This window comes from Malania oleifera, chromosome 5, assembly GCF_029873635.1.
Source record: "Malania oleifera isolate guangnan ecotype guangnan chromosome 5, ASM2987363v1, whole genome shotgun sequence".
In the NCBI taxonomy this organism is placed as follows: Eukaryota; Viridiplantae; Streptophyta; class Magnoliopsida; order Santalales; family Ximeniaceae; genus Malania; species Malania oleifera.
In genome coordinates, this window is record NC_080421.1 from 9,823,400 (window position 1) to 9,835,367 (window position 11,968).

Consider the following 11,968-nt stretch of genomic DNA (forward strand, 5'->3'; position numbering starts at 1 on the left):
TTGAGAAAATTTGTCACTAATAGCAGGGTATTAGTAACAGTTTAGATTCGTCACTAATAGTTTTTTTATTTAAAAAATTTTAAAATAATTTAGTTAACAATATTAGTGACGGTTCAAGAAGATTCATCACTAATAATATGGTATTAGTGACGGTTTAGATTCGTCACTAATAGACTCGTTATTTAAAAACATATAAAAATTATTTAGTTAAATATATTAGTGACGGTTTGGGAGGTATTAGTGACGGTTTAGATTCGTCACTAATACGCATAAACATATTTACCTGCGCCGCTTGGGTTTCCCCCAAAATTCCCTCATTCCCCTCCTTTCCATATTTGTTTCACTCCTCCCCTCCTGATCCTCCTTCTTTCCCTCTTTGCTTTCCCTAATCTGTTTCTCTCCTCCCCTCCCAATCCTCCTCTCTTCATCACAGCCCCAGCCCCTCGTCGTCGTCATTTGTTGCAACCCCTCGCCCATCGCCATTCATAGACTGTCACAGCCCCTAGCCCGTCACAGTTCGCAGAGCCCCTCGCCTATTGCCGTCATCATCGCCGTTGTAGCCTCTCGCCATCGATTTCAGTGCCCAACGATTCCCACAGGGTTCTGATTCCTCTTCTGCCTCATTCCTCTCTTTTCTTCTATGCTCCACAAGCTCGAGAAGCACAAAAAAAACATATTCTCGATGAGCGTCTTACGCTTTTTGGGTTTTTCGAAATAGGAAAAAAAATTACCCCAACTAATCTGAATAGTTCATTTGAGTTAATAGTGTGTTGAAATTCAAAATTTTTATTTTCATGTTTTTCTGAATTTTCTCTACAACTAGATACTGCATTTAAGGTTATTAACCTCAAAGTAGGTCTGGATTGTTTTATCTGCTTTTGTGTGCTTGTGTGCATGCTTTGATTATTTTGTGTAAGGTGCTTATTAATAGTTTTGTACTTAGAACTCAGAAGTATATTAGTTGAATTGAAGCATCATATGTGGAATGCTTGGCTCCTAGCTCTATGCTCATGAACTTGTTCTGACTTGGGTAGTTGTTTATGCTGTGGTGTTTTGTGATGTGAATGGTTGAAGGCATGAATGGTAAGGTAAAACATATTTCCCATCTGGTGATTGATAAGGCTTATATCACTTTGCTATGGTGGGAGTGCTTTTTTGTGCTGGTTTGATATACTGAGTCATGTTGAATCTCTGGTTTTGGGTGTTTTAGAACTGCAATTCCATTTGGACAATGATATTGGGATTGGTTCACACAGAAAAATGACCCAAAAAAATCCATAATTTTCTTGCTGCTTATGTAGCTCTACATATAAAGCACATATGGTTATAAAGTTAGAAGGCTTGGGGCAAGGTTTCCTTATCTAGGATGCGGTGTCCAAGCCTAAACTCAATGAAGCTTAGGTTTCCATTGTGTTTGGATAAAAGTGCTTTTGGTGTTGGTGTGCCTAGATGAACTTGCAATGGTGGCATTACTTACACAAAAATGACCTACGGTCTTATTGGTGTTTATCTTGTATTATATGATACTATTATATGATATGTCTCTTTTCATTTCTCTTTTACTATGCAATTAGCCTAGCAAAAAAAAAAAAGGTGTATGTTGTATTAGATAGTTCTTCATTGGGTTTCTATTTTAGAATGTCCTAGAATATAAAATAGTAATTAAGTTTCATACTCAAAATCCTTACTTGGAATTTTTAAGTGTTCATTCTATAAATTCAATTTATGACTTCCTTAAAGCGAACGAGTTAAAATTGATGAAAACAAACTCCCGACTCTTGTTTTCTTCTTTGTTTCAGCTCTTTAAATATGAAAATAGAGTCAAATTAAGCTATCTTTTATGACTTTATGCTTTATATGTTGCATTAATATGGATCAAGTTACTAATTATTATGCAGGGGGTTGTTAGGCTTGTTTTTGGAAGTTAAAACTCTACTTTAGGCGAAGATAGGTAAGCTGCTCTTATATATTTTTTTGTAAGGGTTGAAGGGCTAACTGTAACAACCCGACCCAAGAATTTTTGGATTAAATAAATAAGAAAAGGGAAGGAAAATTTAAAAGGTGAAAACAGCAAGGCTCGTCGACGAGGCTCCTTCTCTTGTCGACAAAGTCCCTTCTACAGCTCAGCGATGAAATTCAGAGGTTTGTCGACAAAGTCCCTTCTACGTCATTGTCGATGAACGCCTTTCTTCTGCTCATCGACAAGCGCTCCACTTCATTGACAATTCTTGTTGGGTCAAAGGTTTATAAATATCCTATTCACTTGCTTAATTGCTAAGAAATCAAAATTCCTCTCTCTCTCTCTCTCTCTCTCTCTCTCTCTCTCTCTCTCTCTCTCTCTCTCTCTCTCTCTCTCTCTCTCTCTCTCTCCATCTCTCTCTCTCTAAAATTCGAAGGAGACTCTCTCTCTCTCTCTCTAAGGTTTAGGGTTGTCTGTTACCCAAATCAACGATCCAATGTCACTACGTGGATTAGGAGGAGAAAATCTATAGTTATAGCGAATCAGATCTTCGTTTTGAGGATTTTTGGGTTTTGTTCCAAAATCAAGGTAAGGGTCTGATTTAGTTTTCGGTTTAGTAGATCTATAGTATATAGGATTATATTGAAGTTGTGTTTTTCGATTTTTAGGTTTTGGGAACTCGGTTCACTGTTTTGGAGTCGTATAGTTCGTGTTTCAGTTTTTGGGTAAAGGTAACAGGTTTCTGTTTATATCAGTTATTTGCAAAATCTGAATCGGTAAAACTATGGTTTACAATTCTACGGATGTTTTGATTACTTATTTGGGAAAATCTATAGGGTGAAATGACGAGATTTTCGGGTTTAATTTTGGAAAAATTGGGGGTTTCGGGTATCATCTTCGTGTCTGTTGAAAAAATATATATATATGATTAAATTGTAATATAGAGATGACCGTACCTTTAATTATGTTAAACTTTATTTTCGGAGTATCTAATATGAGATTATTTGTTTACCCAAATAAGTGTGGAATGAGTTGTTGTATTAAATGATGTGTTTTTGTGAAAAAATGTGTTAGTTAACTACCGTAGGCTGTGAGTAATTGAAATAAGATATAGAAACGAGAGTTCCAAATTGCTCCAGGTTTTGTGAAAATGCTGAGTCGGAATAATACCGAAGGCCTGGGACAATCAAAGCGTGCCAGTTAACTACCGAAAGCTGAGATATGAGGCGTGTCGAACTAATATCATAAGCAGCTGAGTCGGTTAATTACCGTAGGCTCAGATATCCGGCTTGAGGCCGAGGGTGTGAAATACCACCTATAATTTCGGTTGGTCACGGAAGGGTGTGAGTTTGCTCCATGTTTGCACTGGTTCAATGCTGTGGGAGCTTATGCTATGCCAGGTTACCGGAGGCACCGTGTAGTGCAGTCGGCTTAGGCCGAAGAGTGTGACGACACTAGACTAAGGTGTTTTGTGAGATGTATACTTGAATTGTATTGTAAAAATATTGGAATTGTGAAATGTTTATGTTTTACTGTTGAAATAACACTCATGTGCCACATACCGATATAACCTGATTCTCCATTATCGAGAAGTGTCTCACCCCTATCATACAAATATTTTTCAAGTCCTTTGAGTAGCTGACACTAGCGTCCTAGCGTTTTAGGAGCATGGTTATTAGTTAGCATTGTCTAATTACTTGTGTAAGTACTAATCTTTGGTCAAGTTGTCATTTTTGGGTTATGTAGGCGCCCGAGGGTACGTTTTGTATTATGGGACTAGATCCTAGTTTTGTATAGACTCTGGTATAGTGTTATGAATGTAATAGGTTGAATAATTCCACTGCATATATTGTGTATGTGATTGTGTATAGGGTACATGTGAACTCTATAGGGTTGGACCCTTATATTGTATAGTATCATGGATGATTGTATGAAATAGGGACAGGTTAGGTTACTAAATCACACCCTGGGGCCCATTTTCATGTTCGGGGCGTGACAGCTTGGTATTAGAGTTAACCAGGTTATTAGGTCTTGTAGACTTGGTTAGGTTTGATTAGGTGAACATGCCAGAGTATAGGAATGTAAGGAATGGGAAGAGTAGATCAAGGGTTGTCTTGTAGTTAGACAGGGATTCATTGACGGTGTTTAGTTTTTGTTTTTTTTTTTTTCTAGAATGACGATTTTAGTAAAACCACGGCAAACCATTGATGGTTTCGTGTTTGTGTGTTGGGGTAGACCTGGACCTGAGAGTCTAGAAGTTAACATGATTATTCTACAATGATTGTGTTAATTGTATTATGATATAGGAATGCTAATCTATTCCTATCCTATTTTTTAGAATGGAACCAAAGAATAGCAACTGGGATAGTAGCTCGGAGGGGACTACGAGTGAAGGGTCTCCTTCCATGCCTCGAGGTTTGACTAGGCAGATCATGCGAGAGATTGGGCAAAGTGTTAGGGGACGGGAGCATCCGCCAACAGTCGTAGGTTGCACCACTGAGAAGTTCACCCGCATGCATCCTCTGACGTTTACCGGAGGATCCAACCCGATTGTGGCAGAGAACTGGGTGTAGAAGACAAAAAAGATACTGAAAGTTCTACACTACACCGACGAGCAGAAAGTTCTCTATGCTACGTTCAAGCTGGCAGAAGAAGCTGAGAGGTGGTGGATGGCTACGAGTCTGCTTGAGCAGTAGAGAGTCGATTCATCAGGGATGTCGTGGGGCAATTTTAAGGAGGTATTCCTTGAAAGATACTTCCTAGCTTCCACTTGTGACGCAAAGGAAAACGAATTCTTGAGTCTGACCTAAGGGACCCTGATAGTGCAGAGTTACGCAGCTAGATACATCAAGTTGTCTCGCTTTGCGCTGTGCCTGATCTCGAATGAGTACGAGAAGACTCGGAGGTTTGAGAAGGGTCTGAGGAAAGATATCCATAGGTTGGTGGGAATGCTGCAAATTTGGGATTTTCTGTTCTGGTGGATAAAGCGGCGATGGTTGAGGCTGGTCTCTTAGAGGATGAGGTGGTACAGGATCAGAAGAAAAGGTCAATGCCTTATAGTTCTCAGACTGGTTCTCGTCAGGGGCAGTGAAAAAAGAGGAACTACGATTTGGGTAATCGCCAATGTACGGAACTGTGGGATCCATAGTGGAACTGATCTCATGCGCGTTGTACCAGGTGCAACAAATGGCATGATGGAGAATGCCAGCCATTTGGGGGTAACTATCACCGTTGTGGTAAATCGGGCCATAGGATCCGGGATTGTCGTACGCAGATAAATGATACGCCAGTACCAAGTCTGAACCAGGGAAAGGATCAAGTACCTTTGAAAAACTTTCAGGGAAACACAGCTCTAGTGAGAGTGTACTCGCTTACTCCAGCCGATGCAGAGCATGCTAGAAATGTGGTGACAGATACCATGTTACTGCTTTCAAATAAAGTAGTTGTCTTATTCGATTCAGGAGCAACCCACTCATTTATATCTGCAAACTGTGTGAAACTATGCGGAGTTGAAACCCAAGTGATGGATAAGGGGTTGTTTGTAGCTACACCGTCTAGGAGTGTGGTTATCTGTAGGAAGATGTTAGGGAACTGCCCAGTGGTAATTCAGAGAAGATCGCTCTCGGTGAATCTAGTAGTATACAATATGTTCAGGTTTGATGTTATACTGGGGATGGATTGGTTATCCTCCAATTTTTCTGTGATTGATTGTCGTAGGAAAGTAGTAGTGTTCAGACCTCCTAGGGAAACGGAGTATGAGTTCGTAGGATCGTGTGCGCATTCGGCGCCACAAATTCTATCGACAATGCATGCAAGAAAGTTACTCTTAGATGTGTGTCAAGGGTACCTAGCTTATGTGAAGGAACTACCTCGGGATGATCTGAAGCTCAAAGATATCCAAGTGGTCAACGAATTTTCGGATGTATTCTCAGAAGACTTACCTAGTTTACCTCCTGATCATGAGGTGGAGTTCACTATTGAATTGCTGCCAGGCAAGGCACCGATTTCTAAAGCTCCTTACCGGATGGCTCTAGCTGAACTTAAAGAGTTGAAGAAGTATTTTATAAGAACTACTGGATAAGGGTTTTATTAGACCTAGTGTTTCGCCCTAGGGAGCTTTAGTATTGTTCGTGAAAAAGAAGGACGGGTCAATGAGAATGTGCATTGATTACCGTGAGATCAACAAGGTAACAGTGAAGAACCGATACCCATTGCCTCGTATAGATGATCTTTTTGACTAGCTATAGGGAATGCAGGTCTTCTCGAAGATCGATTTACAGTCAGGGTTATCATCAGGTGGAAGTTAAAACTGAGGATGTTGCGAAGATTGCTTTCCAAACCAGATATGGTCACTACGAGTTTCTGGTCATGCCATTTGGGTTGACTAACACTCCAACGGTATTTATGGACCTAATGAACAAGGCTTTCCATGAATACCTAGATTAGTTCGTAGTGGTATTCATTGACGATATTCTGGAATACTCGAGAAGTCCGAAAGAGCATGAAAATCATCTGAGGTCAGTGCTTCAGCTACTGCGGGAAAGGAAGTTGTACGCTAAACTGAAGAAATGTGAGTTCTAGTTGAAGCAGGTCGCATTTCTAGGTCATGTTGTGTCGGGAGGTGGTATCTTAGTTGATCCAAGTAAGATTGAAGCAGTGGTTGACTGGCAGAAATCGAAGAGCATACAGCAAGTTCAGAGTTTCCTAGGACTGGCTGGGTACTACCGGCGGTTCATGGTGGGATTCGCTAAATTGTCTGGCCCTCTAACAAGGTTAACTAGGAAGGATGTGAGATTTGATTGGACCGATGATTATGAGCAGAGTTTCTAGGAGCTGAAACATTGAATGGTCATTGCTCTAGTTTTGACCATCCCATCTAGGGACGGTGGTTTTGTGATATATAGCGACGCATCTCTGAAGGGTTTGGGATGTGTGCTAATGCAACATGGGAATGTGATTGCTTATGCTTCTCGGCAACTCAAATAATACGAGAAGAATTACCTTACGCATGATCGGGAGTTGGCGGCAGTAGTGTATGTATTGAAGATCTGGAAACACTACTTGTATGGTGAACAGTGTGAGATCTTCACGGACCACAAGAGCCTCAAATACTTTTTCACGCAGAAGGAGTTAAACATGAGGCAAAGAAGGTGGCTTGAACTGATCAAGGACTACGATTGCACCATTAGCTATAGAGACCCAAATAATGATCGTAATTTAATAATAAGAGAAGGAGATAAAAATGAATTAAATTTGGAATTTAAACAGGGTCTCGTCGACAAACACAGGACATTCGTCGACGAACACGCTTGAGGGGATCATCGATGGGGACACGTGTCTCATCGACGAGAAGATACCGAGAGGCTATTTTTTCAGCTCTAAATTTCGTCAACAAGGAAAAGCCATTCGTCGACAAACTTCCTTCGTGGCCTCGTCGACGAAGTGACGTGTCTCATCGATGAAGGTCAGTGTATAAATAGCCTAAATTCAAATTTTCTGTAGAATTTTCACCCAAAAACCTCCTCTCTCTCTCTCTCTCTCTCTCTCTCTTTCTCTCTCTCTCTCTCCTGTTCGTCCCTCTCCCCTTCTCTTTAGGATTTCAGAACAGATTCTTGCCAGTTCGATGATCTGAAGCCACCACGACACTCCTGGGAAAGTTTTCTTCAAGTCTTCTGGAGTAGATCGTTGGTGGGGTTAATTTGGATGTCGTTTCAAATTCAAGGTAAGGTTGTTTACTCAATATTTGGCTTTTCCACAGTTGTAAGAAATGTAGTACTCGAAGAAATACTGAAGTTTTGTTCAGGGAGATATTATTTTCAAGGAGTTGAATGGGGAACCCTGCGGGTGTAGGACTAGAAACTGTAGGGGCTTTTCAATAGTCAAGTAAGTGAATAAACTAAAGTAGTCATTTTCCATTAAAATTATTACTATTTATTAGCAGATTAAATTTCAGAAAGCATGAGTTATATGTGAGTATATTTGTAGAAATGTATATTTGGGAAAATACTGTTGTTATACAGGAATGTATATTTTAATATGAAATGTTAGGAAATACGATTTCAGAACAGAATGTATGATTTTATTTAACATTGTGTGGCATGAATATCATTTTACGCATATTGTATTATGTTAAGTTAATTTTATAGTTAAAACATGTTTTAGTGATTTTCAGGAATAACAAGATAATGCAGTACATTATGATTTTAGAATACATGATAAATAATACATTTACTCAGATCAGTATGTATGAATATGTTTGGCGCAAGGTCGTGATTGATAGCCAATGCAAGGTCATGGATTATGCATGGTCATGGATTAAACATGTTTTTGGCGCAAGGCCGCAGTTATGAATATATTCAGCACAAGGCCGTAATTATTTATGTTATTACAGAAATCATAAAATGCTATCAATCTATTTACGTTAAACAGTATATATACATGTATAATATGTTATCAGAACCCGGATGATAGTTCAAATCAATTTCAGGAGCACGGTACCGTAGCTATACAGTTTAGTTCAGTTCAGACTTGTGCTAACCGCCTCGCTAGTAGAGGGGGTGGGAGATGGATTGTCGATGTGATTTTCAGTGTAGAGTTGTAGACATCCACTTGGCAGTCCGGACCAGGGTGTTACGAGCCCCTCGCAGGGTACACATGAACTCTACGGGGTCGAACCCTTATATTGTATAGTATCATGGATGATTGTATGATATAGGGATGAGTTAGGTTACTAAATCACACCTTGTGGCCCATTTTTGGGTTCGAGGCTTGACACTAACAAATTACATGCTGGATTTTTGAACTCCTTAAAGAAGTGAGACTTGCTTGCTTAGCTTTTTCAATTTTTTTTTTTTTTTTTTTTGTAGATGGAAGAAAGCAGAAATATTTACATGTGACATGTATTCACAACTCAAAATTTTTTAGGTATGCGTTGGACACAAACACCGACATTCTTGTCTCCTTGTTTACATTATACAGAAATAATTGCAAAGCATAATTGCAGAGCATGTATTTGAGGGCTCGTTTAGGGCATGCTACCCAAATTTAGTTAAAATTTTTCCAAAATAAAACAATATACAAAGATAATTATGATAAAATGAATGCTAAAATATTTTTGAAAGGATAAGTGAAAGTTAAACGAATATTAAATTTCATCCTTTATGTGGACAGCGTTGCAGATTACTATCCATAATGCACCGAATGATTAAATCTTTTTTATGGATCTTGGTGTTTGTGCTCCACCTTGTGCAACACCCCATCCTTGCGCACTTAGGATTTCCTCTTTCCTTGCCAATGCCTCCGCGAACGGAGCCTTGGGCTGCCTCAAAGTACGGCCACTCGCCACGATGCACCGCCAAGCGGTAGAAGGTCCAAGACCCGCCAAGGGGAGAGTCTTCTTCCAGTGGTCGAGCGGCCCTAAGCAAGCACGAATGGATTTTGGAGGAGATGAGAGCACCAAGAGTGACTCCTAAGGATGTGTAGTTATCCCCGGCACGTTCTGCTGCGCCACCCATTAGAGAGCAGTCCCCGAATGTTACCCCCGGGCTTATAGAGGACATGGCCGCTTAGCTGATACTGTTCCATATGATTAGGTTAACCATGCCACTGGATGCTGCCGTGGGGCCTTCGGTGGACACGTCTAACCAGCTAGTGCTGCTCCATATCCTCAAGCCACACAAACCACCCTCCCCGCTTACCCCTAACTTGCACCATATTTTGGAGGAAATGGCATGGGATCGAGACGCCACTAGAGCAGTAGTCACCTCGCTTTGCTCTGCTAGTTCTGATTCTGATTCTGACTTTGATTAGGATATGCTAGATGCTTGAGATCTTTTTATGGACTTTCTCTTTTGCTTATGTACTGTGCTCATACACACTTTGCTTTTCTTTTCTTTTCTTTTTTTATTTTATTTGTTTTTTCCTATATTCTGTTTTATCATGCATTTGAATGGTTGTATGTGTGCTTTGATGTTTCGATCTACATTGTACCGCCACTAAAATTAATGAAAATACACGGTGCTTTTGGTCTCTACCTCTATTTTATGCTTCACTATATCATTATGTTTTTCTGGCTATTTATGGATTTTATGTGGATGTTACTTACATAGATACAGTAGTTGATTACATAGCACCATGCAGTGGAGATGGCTCATCGAGTGCATACGGTGGAAATAGAGAACCAGCAATTGAAAGAGAAGGTGTCCACCTTTGAAGCCCAGCTGGAAGCCATGATGAACAGGCAAGCTCAACTCGAACAAATGATGTGCCAATATCAACCAAACGATGCAGGTGGCTCCTCCTCTCATTAAAAGGTATGTGAAAGTTAAGGTGTTATCCCAAGAGGAGAGGTGAATTAGATTTATAAAAATTCCTTTAAGTGTTTTTACAGATTTTTAGCTTTTTATATAATTAAGCAAAGACACAAGAATGACTTAAGTTTAAATCAACCACAATCGAATACACAAACCAAATACCAATCACAAACCAACCAATAAACAATCAACCACAATACTTAACCAAAATTTGAGAAAGCTTGCAGCACTTTCTTTATTTTCAGCGTTTGCCAATTTTCAGCTTATAGCTCTGTATGTATGATTTTCAAGCACTTCTTTAAATCAAGATTTCTGCAAGCAGTTAATCAACGTACTCCCTTAAAGGTTTCCGCAAAATATTAACCAGCATATTTTCTTAGATTAAAAGGTCTTCTCAATCTCATATTTTTAGCAACCCTGCACTTTGAAACACAATATGTATATATGTTGAAATTTAAATAGAAAAGGGTAGGGAGAGTGAGACCGAGATTTTTATAAGGTTCGGCTTATTTCTAACCTACATTCTCCCCTTAGAAAAGACCACCTAAGGATTCCACTAACTCATTCCTTTTCGGGCGGAACAAACCGATTACAACCCTCCTTTAGGGTAGAGCCCCCTCTCCAAGTGATACCCCACACTCGGTTACAAAGATCCAAATACTTGAACTGTCCAAGAAACAAGAACAAGAACACAAATTCTTTTGTACAAAGAATGCTCTCAGATAGAGCTGGTTAGTACAATTTAAATCTATACTTCAATGACAAATACCGAATGAAATAGAGTTGAAGCTTAAGAACAATATCACCAGAATACTTCTCTAGATGGAAATCAGTATTTCATATTGTATAGCTCAAAGAAGAGTGATCAGTGCTTCAGAATTTCTCAGCAATTCAAAATGATTGATTGAGCACGAGAGAACTTTGAGAGAATAAGAGTGTTTTCAAGTTTAGAGCAGATTTTTTGTGACGCCCCAACCTGGGTCTGCCAGGGAGCACTGCGTCTCTCCTCCTCCACCTGGACCAGAAAACAAGGGGTGGGCCTTATCGGACTAATGACTAGCCCCACAAACCAACACATGTCCTTTTCAGTGTGTTTCTGTCCTCACTCACACACTTCCTGAGAAAACTTCCCAGGTGGTCACCTATCTCAAGATTGCTCCAAGCCAAACACGCTTAACTATGAAGTTCTTATTGGAAAGCTCCCTAAATGAAAGGTGCACCTTGTTGATATGGGTAGTAACATTTAGTCTTCTAAGTCTTTCATCTATGGAGTATCACATTCTCCCCCACTTATAGAATGCAACGTCCTCGTTGCGAACCCACATTTCCAAACCCAGGCGATATGAATCTCATCACACTTCCAACTGGGTGTTGGCTTTGATACCATTTGTAACGCCCCAACCTGGGTCTTCCAGGGAGCACTTGCTTCTCTCCTCTTCCACCTGGACCAGACAACAAGGGGCAGGCCTTATCGGACTAATGACTTGCCCCACAAACCAACACGTGTCCTTTTCAGTGTGTTTTTGTCCACACTCACACACTTCCTGAGAAAACTTCCCATGTGGTCACTCATCCCAAGATTGCTCCAAGCCAAGCACGCTTAACTATGAAGTTTTTATAGGAAAGCTCCTGAAAAGAAAGGTGCACCTTGTTGATATGGGTAGTAACATCTAGTCTTTTAAGTCTTTCATCCATG